The following is a 20,271-nucleotide window of genomic DNA, read 5'->3' as shown; positions in this document are numbered from 1 at the left end:
ATCGAAACTAACACCGTCTCCAAACGGACTGAATCAAGATGCCACATGACCCACGTCACCTAGGAGTTCCACTGGGTGCGTCCAAAATGATTCCGAGGCTATGGTACGTTTGGCGGAAACCATGCTCCTATCTTGCGTCAAGATTAGCACTATCTCCAAACAGACCAAAACGAGCTTGCACTTCAGTCTTGTTACCTAGGAGTACCATTAGGTGCGTCCAAAACGGTTTCTGAGCCTATGTATGTTTGGCACAAACCGTGCACCTATCTTGCACCGACACTAACACCATCTCCAAACAGACCAAAACGAGATTGGACATCACCGCGTCATCTAGGAGTTCCATAGGGTGTAACCAAAATGATTTCTGAGCCTATGGTACATTTCTGAGCCTATGGTACGTTCAGCGCAAACCGTGCACCTATCTTAAGTCAAGATTAACACTATCTCCAAACAGACCAAAACGAGCATCCACTTGAGCCTCGTGCCTAGGAGTACCATCAGGTGCATCCAAAATGATTTCTGAGCCATGCTATGTTTGGTGCAAACCATGCACCTATCTTGCACCGACACTAACACCATCTCCAAATGGATCAAAACAAGATTCGAGATGACCCACGTCACCTAGGAGTTCCAATGGGTGTGTCCAAAATGATTTCTGAGCCAATGGTATGTTCGGTGCAAACCATGCACCTATCTGCATCAAGATTAGTACTATCTGCAAATGAACCGAAATGAGCTTCCAATTAAGCCTCGTCACCTAGGAGTACCATCGGGTGTGTCCAAAATTATTTATGAGCCTATGGAACGTTTGGCGCGAACCACGCATCTATCCTGCACCAACACTAACACCATCACCAAATGAATCGAAACGAGATACAACATGACCCACGTCACCTAGGAGTTCCATCAGGTGCGTCCAAAATGATTTATGAGCCAATGGTACGTTCGGCGCAAACCGTGCACCTATATTGCGTCAAGAGTAGCACTATCTCCAAACGGACCAAAACAAGCTTCCACTTGAACATCATCGCGTAGGAGTACCATCGAGAGCGTCCAAAACCATTTCTTATGATATGGTACGTTTGGTGCAAACTGTGCACCTATCTTGCGTCAAGATTAGCACTATCTCCAAACGGACTAAGAACGAGCTTCCGCTTGAGCCGCATCACCTAGGAGTACCATCGGTCCGTCCAAAATGATTTATGAACCTATGGTACATTTGGCACAAACCGTGCACCTATCTTGCCCCGACGCTAACACTATCACCAAACTGATCGAAACAGGATTCGACATGACCAACGTCACCTAGGAGTTCAATCAGGTGCGTCCAAAACGATTTCCGAGCCTATGGTACGGTCAGTGCAAACCATGCACCTATCCTACATCAAGGTAAGCACTATCTCTAAACGGACTGAAACGAGCTTTGATGAGGACATCAACACCAACGATACATCCACGCCGACACGAGTACCAGTTTCTGGTCCTATTACTCGCGCCCGTGCTCATCACATTAATCATCAAGTAAGTTCACTCTTGAGTTCCTGTCCATCATATTTAGACCATGGAGACGCGTGCACTCTTGTTTTGGTTAGGAACCAGGGAGAGGACCGAAAGGGACAAGGATTCACGGAGGCTGAATTCGGACTCCAGGACAGCTCCAACTTGTGATGGTCACCACGGTCGCATACGGACTCGGATTGGGGCGTTCAAGTACTTCATGGAATCCTTATGAAGTCTATTTTTATATGGATCTGGAATCAAGTTCATATCTGTTTTGAGGCGGCCGCAATGACTGAATTACGACTGAGAGCTTGTCTGTCCAAAGGTGCTGCGTCACCTTAGTTTAGTCCAATGGGCCGTGTATCAAGTTGGGTCCATTAGGGACGCATCCTAGGGTTGGAGAAAGACCCCAACACCCCCCTGGTCGTCCTTCCACCTTCATATACTCCTTAGCCGCCATCAAGAATAGTCGGGTTTTGTTTAGATCAAGTTTAGCTCTCGCTACTTGCTTGTAAGCGCACGTGCTGGATCAGCCGCCCGTCTTCTTGTCTTCAGAACCCCACCTTAATTGAGATTGAGTTTGAAACTTTCATCTACATCTAGTAATTCAGTACTTGCTATACTTGTTCTTGCTAGTTCTTCGATTGCTTGCAGGACGAGTGCCCTAGTGGTCGGGTGACGCGCTCCACAAGATCGCGGCAGCCATTAGAGGTGGTGTATCGGTTGCTAAGGCGCAGCTTGGAAGGCTGTAGTCGGGCCGTGAACGTCGTCTCCACCCATCAATCAAGTTATCCCACACCTCTCATCGAAACATCAGGAACAATCCCTAGCAGGACCTCATCGTTTGGTAATCAGAGCAAGGTTTATCGGTGAGAGTCTTCCAATCCTTCGTTGTTCTAATTTTTCCTATAGTCCAGAAAAGCCAAAAAAATATAGTAGATTAGTTTTACCCGTGATCCTATAAACCCTTTGAGCCTTTGCTAGCACTGCTTAGTTAGGGCTTGTTGAGTCGTCGGCTACATCGGTTGTGTTGAGTTGCTGGTCTTAGTTTTATCCTTTAGAGTTTTGAGTTCTTGTCATGTTCTAGTCACAGCCATGTGCTAACATATAAACCTTCTATTGGCTGAATCCGAATACATCCTTGTGTTCAAGACCGAGTAGGAATCTGAGTTTGAGACCGAATCCCATGTGGTGTTGAGTTCGAGTTGGAATCGGTTTTTAGTCTGAATTGATAGCTGCCTGGTTGGTATTGTGAGACTGAATCTGAGTACATCTTTGTGCAACAGTAGTCCTACTTATACTCAAACTCTCCACGACCTGCATATACGTTTTGGCTCAGTTTTTTTACCGGAATACCCCTGTCCTTCGGAAAAAGTCTGTGTGGTGTGTGAATCATGTGAAGTCTTTTTGTTTATATAATCAGTTTTGAGGATCCCCAGAAAAAAAAAGAAAAAAAGAAAAAAATAGAAAAAAAGAAAAGAAAAAAAAGAGGGGGCTGTTTGTTGTGCTTCTCCATTGTTTCCGGTGGTGTGTTGTGTCCTCCTTTGTGCCCAGGCTTACGTCTCTAGCACGGTCTAGGCTAGGACCTGCACAGTACCACCGTTGAACGATTATTCAGCTTGCTTTTGTGACTAACGTGGTGCTAGTACTTCCTTGCTTCAGCCCACCTATAGCTCCACATATTTCGACTACAGCTTGACAGGTGTTGTTGTTGCGGCACTGATACACTTCATTCCACTGGTTGCAGACTTGTTGGTTGACGTTCCCTCCTGTTGAGCAAGGTAAGAATTGGTAAGAGCTTTTGCAACAGGTTGACAGTGTGCGCCTTGTAGTAGCTACATCCTAATAGCTATAGGGCTTTTATTTCTTCACCTGTTTTCTTGTTGCCCTTGTCTTTTAAACCATGTTAGGATCAGAGGATGTTAACAAGAGGCCACAATCTCCTCGCACCAAGGGCATCATTCAACATTTTACATGGCAAGTGCAGCTGCATACAGAAGGACTTGATCAAGATTTACAGGTGATCAATGACAAGATTAGGCAATTGGAGGCCACCCAACTTGCCTCCACCACCAAGCTTATAGGATTAGAGGCATCTGTAGCCCGTATGGACAGAAGCCTTGCTGCTCTTCTGAAGCTTTTTGATGACTTCCACATGAAAGACAAAGAGCAGCATAATGAAGACAACAAGGACGAAGAGCGACTCGAAGATAATTATGAGATTATACTACTGATACTGAATATGATGCTCATGACACTCATGACCGGCGTCGCCTACGCCATAATCATAGAGGTATGGGTGGTCACCACCGACATGAGGTATCCAATAATAATGATGCTTTCAGTAAGATAAAATTTAAGATACCTCCTTTTGATGGTAAATATGATCCTGATGCATACATTACTTGGGAAATTGCCGTTGATCAAAAGTTTGCATGTCAATGAATTTCCTGAGAAAACACGTGTTAGGGCTGCTACTAGTGAGTTTACTAATTTTGCTACTATTTGGTGGATAGAACATGGCAAGAAAAATCCTAATAACATACCACGAACTTTGAATGCTTTGAAACGAATCATGAGGGCCAGATTTGTTCCTTCTTACTATGCACATGATTTGTTAAATAAATTGCAACAACTGAGACTAGGGTGCTAAAAGTGTAGAAGAATATTATCAAGAATTGCAAATGGGTATGTTGCAGTTGTAATTTAGATGAGGATGAGGAACCTGCTATGGCAAGATTTTTGGGTGGGTTAAATCGTGAAATCCGGGACATCCTTGATTATAAAGAATACACTAACGTAACCCGTTTGTTTCATCTTGCTTGTAAAGCTGAAAGGGAAGTGCAGGGGCGACGTGCCAGTGCCAAGAATAATATTTCTGCAGGGAAAACTAATTCATGGCAGCCCCGCACGACTACTACTCCAACTACACGTGCTCCTATGCCAACATCCAGCAACAAACCTCGTGCTACTTCCGCAAATTCAGTGGCGAAGACGACCTAGAAGCCTGCTGCGAGTGCTTCATCCATGGCATCTATAGGTAGAACAAGAGACGTTCAGTGTCACCAGTGCATGGGATATGGACATGTGATGCGTGACTGTCCAAGCAAGCATGTTATGGTCATCAAAGATGATGGTGAGTATTCCTCTGCTAGTGATTTTGATGAAGAAACACTTGCTTTGCTTGCTGCTGACCATGTAGGAAGTGAGGAACAACCAGAAGAGCAGATTGGAGCAGAGGATGCAGATCATTATGAGAGCCTCATTGTGCAGCGTGTGCTTAGTGCACAAATGGAGAAGGCAGAGCAAAATCAGTGGCGTACACTGTTCCAAATAAAGTGTGTCATTAAAGAGCGTTCAGTGCCGTTTGATAATTGATGGAGGTAGCTTGCAACAACTTAGCTAGCAGTGATATGGTAGAGAAGCTAGCACTTACAACCAAACCGCACCCACATCCATATCACATTCGATGGCTCAACAATAGTGGTAAGGTTAAGGTAACGAGATTGGTACGAATTCATTTTGCTATTGGATCATATCATGATGTTGTTGAGTGTGATGTTGTGCCTATGGAAGCTTGTCATATTCTGCTAGGTAGACCATGGCAATTTGATATAGATTGTATGTATCATGGTAGATCAAATATGTATTCTCTCATATACCATGATAAGAAAATTGTTTTGCTTCCTATGTCTCCTGAAGCTATTGTGCGTGATGATGTTGCTAAAGCTAAGAAAACTAAATCTGAGATCGATAAAAATGTCAAATCTGTTAGTAGTAACAAATATGAGATAAGATTGAAAGAACATTGCTTGCTTGCTACTAAATCTGATATTAATGAATTGGTGGCTTCCACTTCTGTTGCCTATGCTTTGGTATGCAAGGGTGCTTTGATTTCAGTTCACGATATGCAGCATTCTTTGCTCCCTGCTGTTGCTAACATTTTGCTAGGAGTTTTTCGGATGTTTTTCCAAGTGAGATACCAGTGGGGCTGCCACCAATACGAGGGATTGAGCACCAAATTGATCTTATTCCTGGTGCATCTTTGCCAAACCGTGCGCCATACAGGACTAATCTAGAAGAAACGAAGGAAATTCAATGACAAGTGCAAGAACTACTCGACAAAGGTTATGGAATTGAGGTTGATCAAGCCAAGGTAGAAGCTATACAGGGATGGCCCATACCAAAGACTATCACACAAGTGTGGAGTTTCCTAGGACTTGCTAGGTTTCTGTCGCCGATTTGTGAAGGACTTCAAGTACCATTGTTGCACCTTTGAATGAGCTTACAAAGAAGGGAGTGCCTTTTTGTTGGGGCAAAGTACAAGAGAACTCCTTCAATATGCTAAAAGATAAGTTGACACATGCACCTCTCCTCCAACTTCCTAATTTTAATAAGACTTTTGAGCTTGAATGTGATGCTAGCGGAATTGGACTAGGTGGTGTTTTGTTACAAGAAGGCGAACCTGTTGCGTATTTTAGTGAAAAATTGAGCGGGCCTGTTCTAAATTATTCTACATATGATAAGGAATTGTATGCTCTTGTTCGCACATTAGAAACATGGCAGCATTACTTGTGGCCCAAAGAGTTTGTTATTCATTCTGATCATGAGTCTTTGAAGCATATTCGTAGTCAAGGGAAATTGAACCGTAGACATGCTAAGTGGGTTGAATTTATTGAATCTTTTCCTGATGTTATTAAGCACAAGAAAGGGAAAGAGAATATTGTTGCTGATGCTTTGTCTAGGAGATATACCTTGCTAAATCAACTTGATTACAAAATCTTTGGATTTAGAAACAATTAAGGGCCAATACGTTAATGATGCTGATTTTAAAGATGTGTTGCTGCATTGTAAAGATGGAAAAGGTTGGAACAAATTCATCTTTAGTGATGGGTTTGTGTTTAGAGCTAACAAGCTATGCATTCTAGCTAGCTCCGTTCGTCTGTTGTTGCGCAGGAAGCACATGGAGGTGGCTTGATGGGGCATTTTGGAGCTAAGAAACATGAGGACATACTTGCTGGTCATTTCTTTTGGCCAAAGATGAGAAGAGATGTGGAGAGGTTTGTTGCTCATTGCACGACATGTCAAAAGGCTAAGTCACGGTTAAATCCACACGGTTTGTATTTGCCTCTACCTGTTCTTAGTGCCCCTTGGGAAGATATTTCTATGGATTTTGTGTTGGGTTTGCCAAGGACTAGGAAGGGATGTGATAGTGTGTTTGTGGTTGTTGATAGATTTTCTAAGATGGCACATTTCATACCCTAGTCATAAAACGGATGATGCTACTCATATTGCTGATTTGTTCTTTCGAGAAATTGTTCGTTTGCATGGTGTGCCCAACACAATTGTTTCTGATCATGATGCTAAATTTCTTAGTCATTTTTGGAAGACTTTATGGGGAAAACTGGGGACTAAGCTTTTGTTTTCTACTACATGTCATCCCCAAACCGATGGTCAAACTGAAGTTGTCAATAGAACTTTGTCTACTATGTTAAGGGCTGTGTTAAAGAAGAACATTAAGATGTGGGAAGCTTGTTTGCCTCATATTGAATTTGCTTATAATCGTTCGCTGCATTCTACTACAAAGATGTGCCCATTTCAGATTGTCTATGGTTTCTTGCCTCGTGCTCCTATTGATTTGATGCCTTTGCCATCTTCATGAAAAACTAAATTTTGATGCTACTAAGCATGCTGAATTGATGTTAAAACTGCATGAAACAACTAAAGAAAACATAGAGCGTATGAATGCTAAATATAAGTTTGCTGGTGATAAAGGTAGAAAGGAACTAATATTTGAACCTGGAGATTTAGTTTGGTTGCACTTGAGAAAGGATAGGTTTCCTGATTTCAGAAAGTCCTAAATTCATGCCTAGAGCTGTTGGACCATTTAAAGTGTTAGAGAAAATTAATGATAATGCATATAAACTCGATCTGCCTGCAGAAATTGGGTGTTAGTCCCACATTTAACATTGCAGATTTGAAGCCATATTTGGGAGAAGAAGACGAGCTTGAGTCGAGGACTGCCTCAAATGCAAGAAGGGGAGGATGATGAGGACATCAACACCAACGATACATCCACGCCGACACGAGTACCAGTTTCTGGTCCTATTACTCGCGCCCGTGCTCGTCACATTAATCATCAAGTAAGTTCACTCTTGAGTTCCTATCCATCATATTTAGACCATGGAGACACGTGCACTCTTGTTTTGGTTAGGAACCAGGGAGAGGACCGAAAGGGACAAGGATTCGTGGAGGCTGAATTCGGACTCCAGGACAGCTCCAACTTGTGATGGTCACCACGGTCGCATACTGGACTCGGATTGGGGCGTTCAAGTACTTCATGGAATCCTTATGAAGTCTATTTTCATATGGATCTGGAATCAAGTCCATATCTGTTTTGAGGCGGCCGCAATGACTGAATTACGACTGAGAGCTTGTCTGTCCAAAGGTGCTGCTGTCACCTTAGTTTGGTCCAATGGGCCGTGTATCAATTTGGGTCCATTAGGGACGCGTCCTAGGGTTGGAGAATGACCCCAACACCCCCCAGGTCATCCTTGCCACCTTCATATACTCCTTAGCCGCCATCAAGAATAGTCGGGTTTTGTTTAGATCAAGTTTAGCTCTCGCTACTTGCATTGTAAGCGCGCGTGCTGGATCAGCCGCCCGTCTTCTTGTCTTCAGAACCCCACCTTAATTGAGATTGAGTTTGAAACTTTCATCTACATCTAGTAATTCAGTACTTGCTATACTTGTTCTTGCTAGTTCTTCGATTGCTTGTAGGACGAGTGCCCTAGTGGTCAGGTGACGCGCTCCACAAGATCGTGGCAGCCATTGGAGGTGGTGTATCGGATGCTAAGGCGCAGCTTGGAAGGTTGTAGTCGGGCCATGAACGTCGTCTCCACCCATCAATCGAGTTATCCCACACCTCTCATCGAAAGAATGGGAACAAACCCTAGCGGGACCTCATCAAGCTTCCACTTGAGCCTCGACACCTAGTAGTACCATCAGGTGCGTTCAAAATGATTTCTGAGCCTATGGTACGTTTGGCGCAAACCATTCACCATACTTGCACCGACACTAACACTGTCTCCAAATGGACTGAAATTGGAGTCCACATGACCCATGTCACCTAGAAGTTCCAACGGGTGCGTCCAAAACGATTTCCAAGCCTATGGTACTTTCGGCACAAACCGTGCACCTATCTTGCGTCAAGATTAGCACTATCTCCAAACGGACAGAAACGAGCTTCCACTTGGGCCTCGTCACGTAGGGTACCATCGATTGTGTCCAAAACGATTTCTGAGCCTATGGTACGTTTGGCGCAAACTATGCTCCTATATTGCACCGACACTAACACCATCTATAAATGGACTGAAACGAGATTGGACATGACCCATGTCATCTAGGAGTTCCATAGGGTGTATCCAAAACAATTTCTAAGCCTATGGTACGTTCAGCGCAAACCGTGCACCTATCATGAGTCAAGATTAACACTGTCTCCAAACATACCAAACTGAGCTTGCGCTTGAGCCTTGTCACCTAGGAGTACCATCGGGTGCGTCCAAAACGATTTCTGAGCCAATGGTACTTTTTGCGCAAACCGTGCACCTATCTTGCACTGACACTCACACCATCTCCAAATGGACCTGAAACGAGATTGGACATGACCCACGTCACCTAGGAATTCTATAGGGTGCGTCCAAAATGATTTCCAAGCCTATGGCACATTCGGCGCCAACCAAGCACCTACCTTGTGTCGACACTAACACCGTCTCCAAACGGACTAAAACAAGATTCCACATGACCCACGTCACCTAGGAGTTCCATCGGGTGCGTCCAAAATGATTTCTGAGCCTATGGTACATTCGACGCAAACCACGCGCCTATCTTGAGTCATGATTAGCCCTATCTCCAAATGGAACGAAACGAGCTTCCACTTGAGGCTTGTCACCTAGGTGTACCAACGGGTGTGTCCAAAATTATTTCTCTGAGGCTATGGTATGTTTGGCGCAAACCGTGCACCTATCTTGTACCGACACTAACACCGTCTCCAAATGGATCAAAACGAGATTCAAGATGACCCACGTCACCTAGGAGTAGCATCGGGTGCATCCAAAATGATTCCGGACCCTATGGTATGTTTGGTGCAAACCATGTACCTATCTTGCACCGACGCAAACACCGTCTCCAAACGGACTCAAATGAGATTCTACATGACCTACGTCACCAGGAGTTCCATCGGGTGTGTCCAAAATGATTTCCGAACCTATAGTACATTCGGCGCAAACCGTGCACCTATCTTGAGTCATGATTAGCCCTATCTCCAAACGGAACGAAACGAGCTTCCACTTGAGCCTTGTCCCCTAGGGGTACCAACGGGTGTGTCTAAAATGATTTCTAAGCCTTTGGTACATTTGACGCAAACCATTCACCTATCTTGCACCGACACTAACACCGTCTCCAAACGGACTGAAATGAGATTCCAGATGACCCACGTCACCTAGGAGTTCCATCGGGTGTGTCCAAAATGATTACTGAGCCTATGATACGTTCGGCGCAAACCATGCACCTATCTTGCGTCAAGATAAGCACTATCTCCAAACAGACTGAGAACGAGCTTCCAGTTGAGCCTCATCAACTAGGAGTACCATCGGATCCATCCAAAATGATTTATGAGCCTATGGTACATTTAGCGCAAACCGTGCACCTATCTTGCCCCGACGCTAACACTATCACCAAACTGACCGAAACAGGATTAGACATGACCAACTTCACCTAGGAGTTCCATTAGGTGCGTCCAAAATGATTTCCAAGCCTATGGTACGTTGGTACAAACCGTGCACCTATCTTGCGTCAAGATTAGCACTATCTCCAAACGGACTAAAACAAGCTTCCAATTGAGCCTCGTCACCTAGAAGTACCATCGAGTGCGTCCAAAACGATTTCTGAGCCTATGGTACATTTGGCGCAAACCATTCACCTATCTTGCACCGACACTAACACCATCTCTAAATGGACTGAAACGAGATTCCACATGGCCCACGTCACCTAGGAGTTCCTTCGGGTGCGTCCAAAATAATTTCTGAGCCTATGGTACATTCGGCGCAAACCGTGCGCCTATCTCGAGTCATGATTAGCCCTATCTCCAAATGGAACGAAACGAGCTTCCACTTGAACATCGTCACGTAGGAGTACCATCGAGAGCATCCAAAACCATTTCTTACCCTATGGTATGTTTGGCGCAAACCGTGTACCGATCTTGCACCAACTGATATGAACCCGCTAGGGTTTATGGACGATCTTTCGATGAGAGGCGTGAGATCACTCGATTTGGTGGATGGAGATGACGTTCACGGCCCGACTACAGCCTTCTAAGACCGCGCCTTAGCAACCGATACACCACCTCCAAAGGCCGTCACGATCTTGTGGAGCGCGACAACCAGCCACTAGGGCTCCCGTCCTGCAAGCAATCGAAGAACTAGCAAGAACAAGGAAACAAGCACTGAATTTGCAAGATGAAATTGAAAGCCTCAAACTGAATCTTATTTTGAGTGGGGTTCCGAAGACAAGGAGACGGGCGGCTGGATCAGCACGCGCGCCTACAAGCAAGTAGCAAAGGCTAAACTTGATCTAAACAAAACCCAAGTGTTCCTGGTGGTGGCTAAGGGGTATATGACGTGTGGAGGACGACCACAAGAGAGTTTGGGTCATGCTCCAACCCTAGGACGCGTCCCTACTGGACTCTAAACGATACAAGCCCATTGGGCTAACTTAAGGTGGCGCAGCACCCTGGACAGAATAGACCTCTCAGTGATTTTTGGGCTGTTGACGCCGTTTATGAGCAGGTATGAGTATGAGGTCAGATCCATATGAAAGTAGACTTTATTAGCTTTCCAACAAGTCTAGAATCACCCCAATCCGATCCGTATGTAACCGTGGCGACCGTCGCAAGTTGGAGGTGTGCTGCAGTCCGAATCCAGCCTACGCGAGTCCTTTTCCCTTTCGGTCTTCTCCTTGATTCCTAATCAAAACAAGAGTGCACGTGTCTCCAAGATCTAAACAGGATGGACAAGAGCTCAAGAAGGAACTCACTTGATGATTAAGTGTTCGAGCACGAGCACGGGTAATAGGACCAGCAGGTGTCGGCGTGGACGGCGTGGATGTATGATCGGTGTTGATGTCCTCATCATCCTCCCTTTCTTGAATTTGAGTCGTCCTCGACTCAAGCTCATCTTCCTCACCCAAATAAGGCTTCAAATCTGCAATGTTAAATGTGGGACTAACCCCAAAATCTGCAGGAAGATCAAGCTTATATGCATTCTCATTTATTCGTTGCATCACTTTAAAAGGACCATCCGCTCTAGGCATCAATTTAGATTTTCTTAATTCAGGAAACCTATCCTTTCGCAAATGCAACCAAACCAAATCTCCAGGTTCAAGAATCAATTCCCTTCTACCTTTATCTCCAGCAAATTTGTACTTAGCATTCATGCGCTCTATGTTTTCTTTAGTGGTTTCATGTAGTTTTAGCATCAATTCAGCACGTTGCTTAGCATCAAAATTCAACTTTTCAGAACTTGGCAATGGCATTAAATCAATAGGAGCATGTGGTAACAAGCCATAAACAATCTCAAAGGGACACATCTTCATAGTAGAATGCAACGAACGATTATAAGCAAACTCAATATGAGGCAAACAATCTTCCCACATCTTAATATTCTTCTTTAAAACAGTCCTTAACATAGTAGACAAAGTTCTATTCACAACTTCAGTTTGACCATCAGTTTGGGGGTGACAAGTGGTGGAAAATAAAAGCTTAGTCCCCAATTTGGCCCATAAAGTTCTCCAAAAATGGCTAAGAAATTTAGCATCACGATCAGAAACAATTGTATTTGGCACACCATGCAAGCGAACAACTTCTCGAAAGAACAAATCAGCAATATTTGTAGCATCATCAGTTTTATGACATGGTATGAAATGTGCCATTTTAGAGAATCGATCCACAACCACAAAAACACTATCTCGCCCTTTCCTAGTCCGTGGCAATCCCAACACAAAATCCATAGAAATATCCTCCCAAGGAGCACTAGGAACAGGAAGAGGCATATACAAACCGTGTGGATTCAACCGGGACTTAGCCTTTTGACATGTTGTGCAGCGAGCAACAAATCTCTCCACGTCTTGTCACATCTTTGGCCAAAAGAAATGACCAGCAAGAATGTCCTCCGTCTTCTTCGCTCCAAAATGCCCCATCAAGCCACCTCCATGCGCTTCCTGCAGCAACAACAAGCGAATGGAGCTAGCTGGAATGCATAGCTTGTTAGCTCTAAACACAAACCCATCATTGAGGATGAATTTGTTCCACGTTTTCCCATCTTTACAATGCAGCAGCACTTCTTTAAAATCAGCATCATGAGCATATCGGTCTTTAATTGTTTCTAACCCAAAGATCTTGTAATCAAGTTGATTCAGCAAAGTATATCTCCTAGACAATGCATCTGCAATGATATTATCCTTCCCTTTCTTGTGTTTGATAACATAAGGAAAAGATTCAATAAATTCAACCCATTTTGCATGTCTACGATTCAGTTTTCCTTGACTACGAATATGCTTCAAAGATTCATGATCAGAATGTATAACAAATTCTTTGGGCCACAAATAATGCTGCCATGTTTCTAATGTCCGCACTAGAGCATATAATTCCTTATCATATGTAGAATAATTAAGAATAGGCCCGCTCAATTTCTCACTAAAGTATGCAACAGGTTTTCCTTGTAACAAAACACCACCCAATCCAATTCCACTCGCATCACATTCAAGCTCGAAAGTCTTATTAAAATCAGGGAGTTGGAGTAGAGGTGCATGTGTGATAGAGCTGGAGTACCCGATCTTTCGGTGAGTGGAGGATAACTATGATTTGGTGGGTGTCGACCCTCGCGATCCGACTACGACGAACAAGTCCGTGGCGCCTTAGCAATCGCTGAACCAACTCCCAATGGTTATTGACCTTGCTGGTGCGAGATCAACCTGATCACGAAGATCAATTCCTGCAGGCAATCGAAGAACAAGCAAGAATTTGAGGCGAGCAACCCTGAATATTACTCGAAGGTGGGGTTCTGAATTACACGAAGACGAAGCTTCAGAAGTAGCAATGGCTAACTTAAGCAAAACAAAACCCGAGCCAAAGAGGGGGCGCAGCCCTTGGCTAAATAGGGGGAGGAGGGAGGAAGGAGGACGCCCAGCCTGCCCACAAGGCAGGGAATAGGCGCCCAAACAGCCACACACCATCTCCTTGATTCCCTCTCCTGATTTAGATGGTGCAGCACCTTCCTGGTTATTTCTTGACAAAACTAAAAACACATAGGTGGCGCAGCACCTAGACATTATTCTGGGTAGGTTCATCATGAGCATAGATGGCGCATGCACTTAGGAAACTTCTGGTCCTTCATTCTTCAAAATCATCACGAAGTTTAATTCACGTGCACGAGCTCGAGTGATGGGTCCTGGTGGCGCCTGTGCTGGTTCAGTTGGAGTAGCCATTCCTGTGTCGGTGTTGATGTCCTCATCATCCTCCCCTTCTTGAATCGAAGTCGTCCTCGACGGCATCTCCTCACCCTCACCCGCATATGGTTTCAAATCTGCAACATTAAAACTAGAGGAAACACCATAGTCTGCAGGCAGGTCAAGTATATAAGCATTATCATTGATTTTCTTTAACACCTTGAAGGGACCAGCAGCACGGGGCATCAGCTTAGACCTGCGCAAACTAGGAAAGCGATCCTTGCGCAAATGCAACCAAACCAAGTCACCAGGTTCAAAAGTAACAAGTTTACGTCCTTTACTACCAACAACCTGATTTTTAGCATTAGTGTGCGCAATGTTCTGCTGTGTTTGCTCATGGATGTCCAACATTTGTTGAACACGTGCAATAGCATCGACATGTGGGGCGTCCAAAGGGTTAAAGGACAGCAAGTCAATTGGCGCCCGTGGAATGTAACCATAGACAACCTGAAAAGGGCACATTTTCGTGGAGGAATGTGTAGCACGATTGTAAGCAAACTCGACATGGGGCAAACAATCCTCCCAAAGTTTTAGATTCTTGTCTAACACAGCCCTAAGCATGGTAGATAAGGTTCTGTTCACAACCTCAGTTTGCCCATCTGTTTGTGGGTGACAAGTGGTGCTGAAAAGCAATTTAGTTCCTAGTTTATTCCAAAGAGATCTCCAAAAATGACTTAGGAACTTAGCATCACGATCTGAGACTATTGTATTTGGAACACCATGTAAACGAATAATCTCGCGAAAGAACAACTCAGCAACGCTGCTAGCATCATCAGTTTTATGACATGGTATGAAGTGAGCCATTTTAGAGAATCGATCAACAACCACAAAGATACTATCCCTCCCCTTCTTAGTTCGAGGTAAGCCCAAAACAAAATCCATAGAAATATCTAGCCAAGGAGAAGTAGGGATAGGTAACGGCATATACAAACCATGGTTGTTCAGGTGTGACTTAGCTTTCTGGCACGTGGTGCAGCGTGCAACAAAACGCTCCACGTCACGGCGCATCTGGGGCCAAAAGAAGTGCGCGGCCAAAATCTCTTGTGTCTTGTAAACGCCAAAGTGTCCCATGAGGCCGCCACCATGCGCTTTCTGCAACAGCAAAAGACGAACCGAGCTTGCGGGAATACATAGCTTGTTAGCGCGGAACAAAAACCCATTGGTTACATGGAATTTACCCCATGGTTTACCATCCTTGCAATGCAGCATGATGTCCTTAAAGCCAGGATCATCGGCGTATTGTTCTTTCACAGTTTGTAAACCAAAAATTTTAAAGTCTAACTGGGACAACATGGTGTATCTACGCGACAAAGCATCAGCAATAATGTTGTCTTTCCCGTTCTTGTGTTTGATGATGTAAGGAAAAGACTCTATGAATTCGACCCACTTAGCATGCCGACGGTTCAGATTAGTTTGGCTACGAATATGTTTTAATGCCTCATGATCAGAATGAATTATAAACTCGCGAGGCCAAAGATAGTGCTGCCATGTTTGAAGTGTGCGAACCAAAGCGAAAAGCTCCTTATCATAAGTGGAATAATTCAGACTAGCACCGCTTAATTTTTCGCTAAAGTAAGCAACTGGCTTGCCCGCTTGCAGCAAAACACCGCCTAACCCAATACCACTAGCAACGCATTCAAGTTCAAACATCTTATTGAAATCAGGTAGCTGTAGTAAGGGGGCATGTGTCAACTTATCTTTTAGAATGGTGAATGCCTCGTCCTGTGCCACACCCCAGGAGAAAGGAACGCCCTTCTTGGTGAGCTCATGCAACGGGGCGGCAATGGAGCTGAAGTCACGCACGAACCGTCGGTAGAAACCTGCAAGCCCAAGAAAACTCCGAATCTGCGTAACTGTCGTTGGCGTGGGCCAGCTCTGGATGGCGTCAATCTTGCTGCTGTCCACCTCAATGCCCTGCGGAGTAACAACATAGCCAAGAAACGAAACATGTTGTGTGCAGAAGTCGCACTTGTCCAAGTTACCAAACAAGCGGGCAGCGCGCAAAGCATCAAAAATAGCATGCAAATGTTCCAAATGCTCTTCCCTAGACTTGCTGTAAATCAGAATATCATCAAAATAAACAACCACAAACAAGCCTATGAAAGGCCTCAAAACTTCATTCATTAAGCGCATAAACGTGCTGGGAGCATTAGTCAATCCAAACGGCATAACTAACCATTCATATAAGCCAAATTTTGTTTTAAAAGCCGTCTTCCATTCGTCCCCAAGTTTCATTCTAATCTGATGGTACCCGCTACGCAAATCTACCTTGGAGAATATAACAGCACCGCTAAGCTCGTCAAGCATATCATCAAGGCGAGGTATAGGATAACGATAACGAATTGTGATATTGTTAATCGCTCGACAATCTACACACATGCGCCAGGTACCATCTTTCTTTGGGACAAGTAGCACAGGAACAGAGCAAGGGCTAAGAGACTCACGAATGTAGCCTTTATCAAGTAGTGCTTGGACTTGGCGCTGAATCTCCTTTGTCTCATCAGGATTGGTACGGTACGGGGCGCGGTTTGGAAGCTGGGCGCCCGGGATGAGGTCGATCTGGTGCTCAATGCCACGAATGGGAGGAAGACCTGGTGGTAAGTCCTTCGGAAACACATCGGCAAAGTCCTGCAAAAGCTTAGTAACAGCAGGGGGTATATCCAAAGATGGTGCATCATCGAGTGAAACCAGCACATGAGAACATACAAGCGCATAGCAAGGCATATTATCAACATGTAGTTCATCAAAATCAGCACGCGTAGCAAGTAAAACAGGAGCATGTAGGTTAATTTCTTTAGACGTGGCTGGTTGTTGTTGGCATTGTTTTAATGCTTTAGTAGCCCTAGCAATGTCATCTTTCACAATCTGTTCAGGGGTCATTGGATGAAGAATAATTTTCTTGCCCTTAAACAGTAATGAATAATGATTTGTGCGACCATGATGTAAACAATCAGTATCATATTGCCACGGCCTACCAAGCAACAACGAACATGCCTCCATAGGAACAACATCGCAATCAGTATAATCAGAATAAGAACCCATGGAGAAGTGAACACGAACCGAGCGTGTTACCTTGAGTTTGCCACCCTGGTTGAGCCATTGAATGTGGTAGGGATGTGGATGTGGACGCGTTTGGAGAGACAACTTCTCCACCAGATCCGAACTTGCCAAATTGTTGCAACTACCGCCGTCAATGATGATGCGAATGGATCGTTCTTGCACAACGCCTTTGGTGTGGAACAAAGTGTGGCGCTGGTTCTGCTCAGGCTGTGCAACTTGTGTACTGAGGACTCGCTGCACAACAAGACTCTCATACTTGTCGGCGTCAGTGGCAGCCACGTGTTCTTCCACATGTCCTGAAACGTCAGCAGCAAGCATAGCATATATAGTTTCATCGGAATCACTAGCGGAAGAATACTCACCATCATCACGTATAATCAACGTACGCTTGTTGGGGCAGTCCCGTATCATATGCCCATAACCTTTGCAACGATGGCATTGAATGTCCTTTGTGCGGCTAGTGGAAGAGGAGGCGCTCTTATTAACTGAAGGGGGCGCTGGAGGTGGAGCTGCTGCCTTGTCACGTGACGTACTACTAGGTGTATAGGGCGTCGTAGGGGTTGAATGGGTCAAAGTAGTGCGACCTGCAAAAGAGTTAGAATGGGTCCTTGCTCGTCGTCCCTGCACTTCACGTTCAGCTTTGCAAGCAAATGCAAACAAAGTAGTAATATCATCGTAGTGCTTATAATCAAGAATATCCTGAATTTCACGGTTCAAACCACCACGAAATCGTGCCATCGCAGCATCATTAGTCTCAACTAAACCACAACGAATCATGCCGGTTTGCAACTCCTGATAATACTCTTCTACAGATTTGGTTCCTTGCTGAAAACGCTGCATTTTATTAAGCAAGTCTCGTGCATAATAGGAAGGAACAAATCGGTGTCGCATGACAGTTTTTAATTGCTCCCAAGTTGTGGGAATGTTATTAGGGTGTTTGCTGCGATGCTCACGCCACCAAATTGATGCGAAATCTGTAAACTCACTAGTAGCAGCCCTAACTTGATATTGTGCAGGAACATCATGACAATGAAATTTCTGATCTACCGCAAGTTCCCAATCAAGATACGCACCCGGATCATATTTGCCATTAAATGAAGGAATTGTGAACTTAATCTTAGTAAATGAGTCATTTCGATTACGTACCACGCGCTCACCACGGCAGTTGCGGTGGCGCCCTCCATGGCGGTCCTGGTCGTCGATCTCGGTATCACCACCATAATCAAAGTCCGCACGTTGATCAGCAAGTTGTTGTACCAACTCATCAAGGCGTGTAGTGAGCGTGGCAAGGCTGGTGGCATGGGCAGCTTGTGCTTGCTGCATCTCCGCAAGCGTAGCATTTGTGGCCATTTGAGCGTCCTGAAATTGACCCACTTGTTCGTTGGCGATCCTAATCTCCTCTGCCAAGCCCTCCACATGCTCGTTCATCTTGCGATTAAAGTGGTGAATGATGCCTTTAGTGCGTGGGGAGTGAGGCATGGTGTCCTGATCAGCTGGCTCCCCTGACATTGTTAGTGGAAAAGCAACGAACACGAAAACAAGTATTTGTCCTAAAGCTAATAGGAAGTGGTGCTGATCAAGGCACTCAAACTAAAGCTGTTATCAAACTCTTACCCGTTCTTACCAAGCTCGCAGGGGTGACTTGCAACCAGCGGTACAACCTTCCAAAGATTGAATGGAGCGATTGCCAGAGGACACAGAGCTTGATCGCTGTAGAAAATTTGTGGAGCTATGGGAAGGCTTCAATTTGTAGCAAGGAGTAGCACAAGCATTCAGCAAAGGCAAAGTTGAATAATCACTCAAAGCTGGTGTTGTGCTGGTCCTAGGCTAGACCGTACTAGAGACGTGAGCCCACGCACAAAGATAGACACAAAATTGCAAGAACAAAGAGTAAAAGACAGCGAGTACACACCCTTGGCATCTCTTGTTTTTTTTGTTGTTTTTTTTGTGTGCGGCTCTTTTTGCACCTTTTGCCTTTTGTTTTTTTTTTGGTGCGGCTCTTTTTTTGTTTTATGCACCTCTGGCCTTTTTCAGTTTGATGACACTGCCAACACGTTGCACAACTCAAAAAGGAAAACAAAAGGAAATCAGGAACTCTTTCCTTTCGTGTAGCCACAGACTGCCTGATCTCGCATGATCTCCTGTGATACGCCCAAAATGAATCGCAAGGCAAGTGAGTATCCGTTGGAAAGGGCACGAAATATGCTTTCCAAATTGTACTTAAACTTCCCAAACGGACTACGGATGCAACAGCTAATGCCTGTGTCCTTGCCGAGATAAATCAAGACCCGAAATAAATTACTTTCCTTTTGTAGGTGGGAAATTGGCGTGCACAAGGGGGTCTATGACGTGGGAAAGATTACAGGAGCATGGAGGACAAAGGAAAAGGAGGATCAAGTGCAAAGATGTGAACTAATACGTGACAGGAACTCAAAACTCTAATGGACTAGACGCCAAGACCAGCAACATGACACAGCGATGCAACCAAAAACTCAACAAAGCAATAAACTGAATGAAAGATGCAAAGGCTCAAAAGGTCTTGGACAGTGGTTCTAACCTGAAACGTTTTTTGTTGGCTTTTCTGGTGGATGATAGGACGATGAACAAAACTACAAATAAAGGGATAGATCTCACCGAGCAACCTGAAATTTGATACCACTTGATAGAGCTGGAGTACCCGATCTTTCGGTGAGTGGAGGATAACTACGATTTGGTGGGTGTCGACCCTCGCGATCCGACTACGACGAACAAGTCCGTGGCGCCTTAGCAATCGCTGAACCAACTCCCGATGGTTATTGACCTTGCTGGTGCGAGATCAACCTGATCACGAAGATCAATTCCTGCAGGCAATCGAAGAACAAGCAAGAATTTGAGGCGAGCAACCCTGAATATTACTCGAAGGTGGGGTTCTGAATTACACGAAGACGAAGCTTCGGAAGTAGCAATGGCTAACTTAAGCAAAACAAAACCCGAGCCAAAGAGGGGGCGCAGCCCTTGGCTAAATAGGGGGAGGAGGGAGGAAGGAGGACGCCCAGCCTGCCCACAAGGCAGGGAATAGGCGCCCAAACAGCCACACACCATCTCCTTGATTCCCTCTCCTGATTTAGATGGTGCAGCACCTTCCTGGTTATTTCTTGACAAAACTAAAAA

The sequence above is a fragment of the Miscanthus floridulus genome, chromosome 17 (assembly GCF_019320115.1).
Source record: "Miscanthus floridulus cultivar M001 chromosome 17, ASM1932011v1, whole genome shotgun sequence".
Taxonomy (NCBI): Eukaryota; Viridiplantae; Streptophyta; class Magnoliopsida; order Poales; family Poaceae; genus Miscanthus; species Miscanthus floridulus.
Note: the sequence above shows the minus strand (reverse complement) of the source record.